Below are 7,631 nucleotides of genomic sequence, written 5' to 3'. Positions count from 1 at the left end.
GTAATCTCAGCTACTCGGGAGCCTGACGCAGGAGAATCACTTGAACCCAGGAGACAGAGGTTGCAGTAAGCCAAGATTACACCACTGCACTCCAGCCTGGGCAACAGAGAGAGACTCTGTCTCAAAAATAATAATATAAATAAATTAAATAAATAAATAAATAAAAGGTGTAATTAGTTTCCTCTTCCTGCTGTAACGAATTACCTTAAATTTAGTGGTGGTCAGAAGTCCTAAGCAGGTCTTTCTGGGCTTTAAAGGAGAATCTGTTTCCTTTCTTTTCCTAGGTCCTAGAGGATACCCACATTTCCTGGCTCAAGGCCCCACCCACATTTCCAAGGCTCAAAGTCCCCCTCCTGTATCTTCTTTTTATTTGAGATGGAGTCTCGCTCTGTTGCCCAGGCTGGAGTGCAGTGGCATGATCTTGGCTCATTGCAACCTCCACTTCCTGGGTTCAAGTGATTCTCCTGCCTCAGCCTCCCAAGTAGGTGGGATTACAGGTGTGCACCACCATGCCCGGCTCATTTTTGTATTTTTAGTGGAGACGGGGTTTCATCATGCTGGCCAAGCTGGTCTGGAACTCCTGACCTCAGGTGATCTACCCACCTCGGCCTCCCAAAGTGCTGGGATTACAGGCATGAGCCACCACACCCGGCCCCTTCCTGCATCTTCAAAGCCATCTAAGTAGGATCTTCAGATCTCTCCCTCACTCTCACTTGTGTGCCTCCCTTTTCCACTTAAAGCAACTTTGTCCGATCTGTGGCCCACAGGCTGCATGTGGTCCAGGAAAACATTAGTAAAGCTTCTTAAAACATTATGAGATTTTTTTGTAATTTTTTTTTAGCTCATCAGCTATTGTGTTAGTGTATTTTGTGTGGCCCAAGACATTTCTTCTTCCAGTGTGGCACAGGGAAGCCAAAAGATTGGACACCCCTGACTTAAGCCCTGTGATTATATTAGGCCTACTTGGATAACCCAGGCTAATCTCCCTATGTGAAGAAAGCAATCTTAATTCCATTGGCAACTTTAATTTCCCTTTGCCACATGATATGACACAGTCACAGGTTCTGGGGATTAGGATGTGGACATTTTTGCGGCCGTTAATCCACCTACCACAATGGGCATGGGGACCCTCCCTCACTCCCACCCATTCATTGAGTCAACGAGTTTACTAAGCATAACTCAACCGGAAACTGTTTCAGATACAAACTGGATGGAAAATCCCTGCTCTTATTTTATTTTATTTTTTTTTTTGAGAGAGAGTCTCGCTCCATCAGCCAGGCTGGAGTACAGTGGCAAGATCATGGCTCACTGCAACCTCAGTCTCCCAGGTTCAAGCGATTCTCCTGCCTCAGCCTCCCAAGTAGCCGGGATTGAGGCGTGCGCCACCACACCTGGCTAATTTTTGTATTTTTAGCATAAGAGAGTTTCACCATGTTGGCCAGGCTGGTCTCGAACTCCTGACCTCAAGTGATCCATCCACCTTGGCCTCCCAAGGTGCTGCGATTACAGGTGTGAGCCACCACACTGGGCCACTGAGGTGTTTTCGAGATTACGCTCTGGGTCTGACTCCTCTGGGGGTCCCCAGGACCCACGACTACCATGGGAGTCACACAAGGGCCCCCATTTTCAAAGGAGTGAATCACTGACATTTAGTAAATCCAGATCAGTCAGCGTGAGAATGTATATGTGCAAGGGGGCATCATTCAGCACTGGGCGCATCCCAGACGCGGGGAACACAGCAGCAAAGGGAACAGACAAAAATCCCCCACCGTGGGGGGGAGACAGCAGGTGCGGCTGTCACTCCCCCGCCTTTTCCTTTTATTCCACGTGAACAAGAACGGAAACCAGGAAACCCACACCACATCTGGTGGTGGGTAGGGAAAGACCCGGGCTCTGGACTCCCACGGTTCTACATTCCAGTCTCGGTCCTGACATCCCCATCCTGGCTGGGACCTTGGCCCCCAGGAGCTGCTGTGTCCCAGCAGAGCCGCCGTGAGCATTGGAGATTACAGGGTTGCCCGTCAACAGGAGCAGAACCTACAACTTTGCAGCCGCACGGGAAGGTTTCGGGCTCACGGGGCTGGGAAGGTGTCGGGAGGTGAGGATTCCCATGACAGCTATTTTCCGACACTTGATGACAGTCTGTCTGTCTCCTACGGCTGGGAACATCTCAAACCAGGCCACGATGGGGGCGCCGCCTCCCCTCCCGTATTGCCTGAGAGAAACAGAGGTAGTGATTAAGAGCGCGTAATTACCTCTCCTGCCTGGGAGGTGAATGCCTTTCTGTGGAATCATTCCGTTCAGAATTGTCTGCCCCCAGGTTGCGAGCTCTATGAGGGCAGAGACTCCATTCTTTTCAGGCACGTTCAAATCCCCAGGGTGGCAGAGATTTGCACCGACTATGAGCTCAGCCAACACTTGTAGGGACAAGGTATAGCAAGGAGGCAGAGGCTGTAGGCTCTTAAGGATAGAGAGTGTCAGCCTGCCCTGAAATGTCAGTTTGTCCCCTGCAATGTTAGCCTCTCCCACTGAATGTTAGCACCCTTATTTGAATGTTAGCCCCGCCCCCTGAATGTCAATTTCTCCCTTGCAATGTTAGCTCCTCCCCACGAAATGTCCATTTCTCCCCTGCAATGTTAGCTCTTCCCCTCTGAAATGTCAATTTCTCTCCTGCGATGTTAGCTCCTCCCCTCTGAAATGTCAATTTCTCTCCTGCGATGTTAGCTCCTCCCCTCTGAAATGTCAATTTCTCGCCTGCGATTTAGCTCCTCCTTATTGTTAGCTCCTCCCCCTAGAATGTCCATTTCTCCCCACGGATTGTTAGTTCCTCCCCTTGGCATGTTACCTCCTCCCTCATAAAGGTTGGCCCCTTCTTTATTGCCTGAAACACAGGTAGTGATTAACAGCAAGCAATTACCCTAAAATGTTAGAAACAGAGGTAGTGATTAACAGTGTGTAATTGTACTAAAAATATTAGCCCCTCCTCCTGAAATGTTAGCTCCTCCCCCCTGGAATATTAGCTCCTCCCCCTGAGATGTTAGTCCCTCCCCTCTGAATGTCAGTTTCTTTCCCTGGAATATTAGTTTCTCCCCTTGGAATTTTAGCGCCACCTGCTGAAGTTATCCACTCCCCCTAAATGCTAGCCTCTCTCCCTTAAATGTTAGCCCCTCCCCCTGGCACTTCAGGGCTACCCCCTAGAATGCCAGTCCTTCAAATGTAGGTATCTTTGTCTTCTCTGCCTTTCTCCCACGCCAAAAACAGTGACCTTCACCAGGCAGGTGCTCGGTAAACATAACTGGATGGGTTAATGGAGTCAGACCGGTCAAGTTCCCATCCTACACTTACTTGCTTTGTGACCACCTTCTTCCTCCTCCTCCTCCTTTTCTCCTTCTCCTTCTCCTTCTCCTTCTTCTTCTTCTTCTTCCTCCTCTTCTTCTTTTTTAAGACGAAGTCTGGCTCTGTCGCCCAGGCTGGAGTGCAATGGCGCTATCTCGACTCACTGCAGCCTCAGCCTCCTGGGTTCAAGCGATTCTCCTGCCTCGGCCTCCAGCGTAGCTGGCATTACAGGCATGCACCACTACACCCGGCCAATGTTTGTATTTTTAGCAGAGACGGGGGTTTCATCGTGTTGGCCAGGCTGGGTCTCGAACTCCTGACCTCAGGTGATCCGCCCTCCTCAGCCTTCCAAAGAACTGGAATTACAGGCGTGAGCCACCGTGCCCGGTCAGCTGTGTGACCTTCGGTAAATGACTTTACCTCTCTGAGCTTCGAGTTTCCTCCTCTGTACAACGGGAATAATCGCAGCACCGCCCTCAGGGTTGTGATGCTGACTTTGGGAGTTCACACGTTTAGAAAGCTCTGGACAGCGCCTGGTACTTAAGTCACGATCAATACCTGTGAGCTGTCATTAGTTAAGGGATGAAGGCGTGAATCGCAGTCTTCGGCTGTCTTAGTAATTCTATTGGATACGGATTTTTAGTCCCTGTTTGGCAGAGTATAATCCGGAGGCTTAGCTCACCTTCCACGACTCTCTCTCGCCGAGGCTGCCCAGGAAAATGCCAGATCCTCTCAAGCACGGAGCCGTGCCCAGCTCCCGCGCGCTCCCCGAGACTCAAACCCACCTCTACCACCGCACCTGGCTCTGCCCCAGACCACGTCTCCCCAGGGAGGATCCTGCAGCCGGCTGTAAAAACCGCAGAGCCTCCTTGGAAGAATGCGGAACCGCATTCATTAGAAAATCAATGCAAATTAAAAACCTCCCCGGGATCCCACTTTTCTCCTCTGAGAAGACAAAGATCAAAGAGGCTGACTTGGCAGTTGCTGCGTTGGCGAAGCGTGGGAAACAGGCTTGCAGAGCGCTCGTGGCGGCGTCTGCGACATCGAACACGCCCTCTGACCCGGCAGTTCCCCAGGAGGAATTTATGCAACAGAGGATGATACTGATCACAGCAAACACATCGCACCTCCTCGGTGCCAGGCACGGAGCCAAGCGCCCCACCCACGGCAACGCAAGTAATCCTCACAGCGACCCTCTCAGGGAGCTACTGCCATTATCCCCATTTTACATTGGTGGAAACTGAGGTACGGAGAGTGGGAAGCAACTTGTGTCCCATTGTGCTCTTCTGCCTTCTTGAAGCATTCACAAAAGTACACAAACACAAAATGTAAAAGAATATTATTGTTGGTTGTGTGTGTGTGTACCTGTGTGCACACATAAGAGAGAGTGAGAGAGCATGGAAAAGAGAATTTTTCCTTTCAAAGAATCAGCTTCTTACTATTGTCCACAATTTTTTACTTTAAATTAATTCCGTCTAATCTCTATGAATGTTTTCTTTCAACTTTTAGTGCACTATTTTTTTTTTTTTTTTTTTTTTTTTTTTTTTTTTTTTTTTTTTTTTTTGAGACGGAGTCTCGCTCTGTCGCCCAGGCTGGAGTGCAGTGGCCGGATCTCAGCTCACTGCAAGCTCCGCCTCCCGGGTTCACGCCATTCTCCTGCCTCAGCCTCCCGAGTAGCTGGGACTACAGGCGCCCGCCACATCGCCCGGCTAGTTTTTTGTATTTTTTTTTGTAGAGACGGGGTTTCACCGTGTTAGCCAGGATGGTCTCGATCTCCTGACCTCGTGATCCGCCCGTCTCGGCCTCCCAAAGTGCTGGGATTACAGGCTTGAGCCACCGCGCCCGGCCTAGTGCACTATTTTATAGTTTTTTTCTTCTTCTTCTTCCTGAATTGTTTGCTTTGCTAATTTCCTCTCGGACTTCTCTCTCTCTCTCTCTCTCCCCCGCTAATTAAAATTTAAAGTTTGGGTGCAGTGGCTCACGCCTGTAATTCCAACACTTTGGGAGGCCAAGGTGGGAGGATGGCTTGAGCTCAGGTGTTTGAGATCAGCCTTGGTAACATAGCAATACCCCATCTCTACCACTAAATAAATAAATAAAACAAATAGCTGGGCATGGTGGAGATACTGGGGAGGCTGAGGTGTGAGGATCACTTGAGCCTGGGAGGTTGAGGCTACCGTGAGCGATGGTGCCACCATACTCCAGCCTGGGTGACAGAGTGAGACCCTGTCTCAAAACAAACAAACAAACAAATAAATAAGCTATAGATTTTCTTCTGAGCACAGCTTTGGCCCCATCTCATAAGATTTTTAAAAAATATTTATTTATTTATTTATTTTTGAGACGGAGTCTTGCTCTGTCACCCAGGCTGGAGTGCAGTGGCATGATCTCGGCTCACTGCAACCTCTGTCTCCAGGGTTCAAGCAATTCTCCTGCCTCAGCCTCCTGAGTAGCTGGGACTACAGGCATGCACCACCATGCCTGGCTAATTTTTGTATTTTTGGTAGAGACGGAGTTTCACCATGTTGGCCAGACTGGTCTCGAACTCCTGACTGCAGGTGATCTCCCTGCCTCGGGCTCCCAAAGTACTGGAATTACAGGTGTAAACCACCACGCCTGGCAATAAGTTTTTATATGTAATGTGCTTTAAATGAAGTAGAACTTCAGTTTTAATTATCAGTTGAACCCAGATGTTATTTAGAAGGGTGTTTTGTAATGTCCAAGGAATTGAAGCATTTGTTTCATCTTTTGTTAATTTCTAAATTTGAATATGGCCCGTATTACTTCTGCTTTGGGGAATCAACCTATGTTTTATTTGTGACCTAATGCATAGTCTTTTTTTTTTTTTTTTTGCAAAGAGAGGCAGAGAATATCATTGCAGGATCCTGCTTTTTAAAAAACGCTCCATGCCAAGCACAGTGGCTCACATGTGTAATCTCAACACTTTGGGAGGCTGAAGCAGGAGGATTGCTTGAAGCCAGGAATTCAAGACCAGCCTGGGCAACATAGCAAGATTCTGTCTCTACAAAAAAAAAATTTAATGAGGGCATGATGGCACATGCCTGTCGTCCCAGCTACTTGGGAGGCCAAGGCAGGAGGATTGCTGGAGCCCAGGAATTCGAGGCTGCAGGGAGCTATGACCATGCCACTGTACTCCAGCCTGGTCAACAAAGCAAGACCCTGACTCAAAAAAAAAAAAAAAAAAAATTGCTCTAAAGTTTATTATTGGGACAGTTAGGAAATTTGGATATGGCCTGTTTATTAGATAATACCAACAGTAAAGTTCTCAAGGGAGATAATAATATTATGATTTTACAGGGAAAATGCCCTTGTTCTTAGAAGATACAAGCTAAAGAATTAATAGGTAAAATATCATGATGTCCTACCTGTGCCTACTTTAACACAGTTCAACATTTTTGGGAGTTATCTCTGAGCATTGTGCCCTTGCAGCACAGTGGGTATGCTGGGAGCTCCCTCCCTGCGTTTCCCAGACCTCATGTCCCCATTTTGGTCTTCTCATCATACTTGATGTACTACGGTGCGTGGACAGATGGAGAGAGAGACCAACCCAGTGTGAGGATGGACAAATATTAGCATTGATATATTTAATTGAAAGATATTGGCCGGGGTGGGGAGACTCACACCTGTAATCCCAGCACTTTGGGAGGCCAAGGCGGGTGGATCACCTGAGGCCAGGAGTTCGAGACCAGCCTGGCCAGCATAGTGAAACCCATCTCTACTAAAAATACAACAACAACAAAAAAATTAGCCAGGTGAGGTGGCACATGCCTGTAATCCCAGCTACTCGGGAGGCTGAGGAAGGAGAATCATTTGAACCCCGGAGGCGGAGGTTGCAGTGAGCCGAGAGGGCACCACTGCACTCCTGCCTGAATGACAGAGCGAGACTCCATCTCAAAAAACAAAACAAAACAAAACAAAAGTTATCTTTAAAGGACATGGAGGACTGACTGAGAGGGCGAGGAGGTGGGAGGGGAACCCTGGGGTGGCCACGTTGTTTTATGGCTGGGTTGTCTGGTTGTTCACTAGGTAATAAATCAAATGAATTCCCCCAATTATATTTTCTTTTTGTATTGTTCAGAATGTGTGTTTTATTGAATAATTTTCTTTTTTTTTTTTTTTTTTTTTGAGATGGAGTCTCGCTCTGTCGCCCAGACTGGAGTGCAGTGGCCGGATCTCAGCTCACTGCAAGCTCCGCCTCCCGGGTTCACGCCATTCTCCTGCCTCAGCCTCCCGAGTAGCTGGGACTACAGGCGCCTGCCACCTCGCCCGGCTAA

This window comes from Theropithecus gelada, chromosome 19 (assembly GCF_003255815.1).
Source record: "Theropithecus gelada isolate Dixy chromosome 19, Tgel_1.0, whole genome shotgun sequence".
In the NCBI taxonomy this organism is placed as follows: domain Eukaryota; kingdom Metazoa; phylum Chordata; class Mammalia; order Primates; family Cercopithecidae; genus Theropithecus; species Theropithecus gelada.
The sequence above is the reverse complement of the archived record's forward strand: the minus strand, read 5'-3'. Positions refer to the sequence as shown.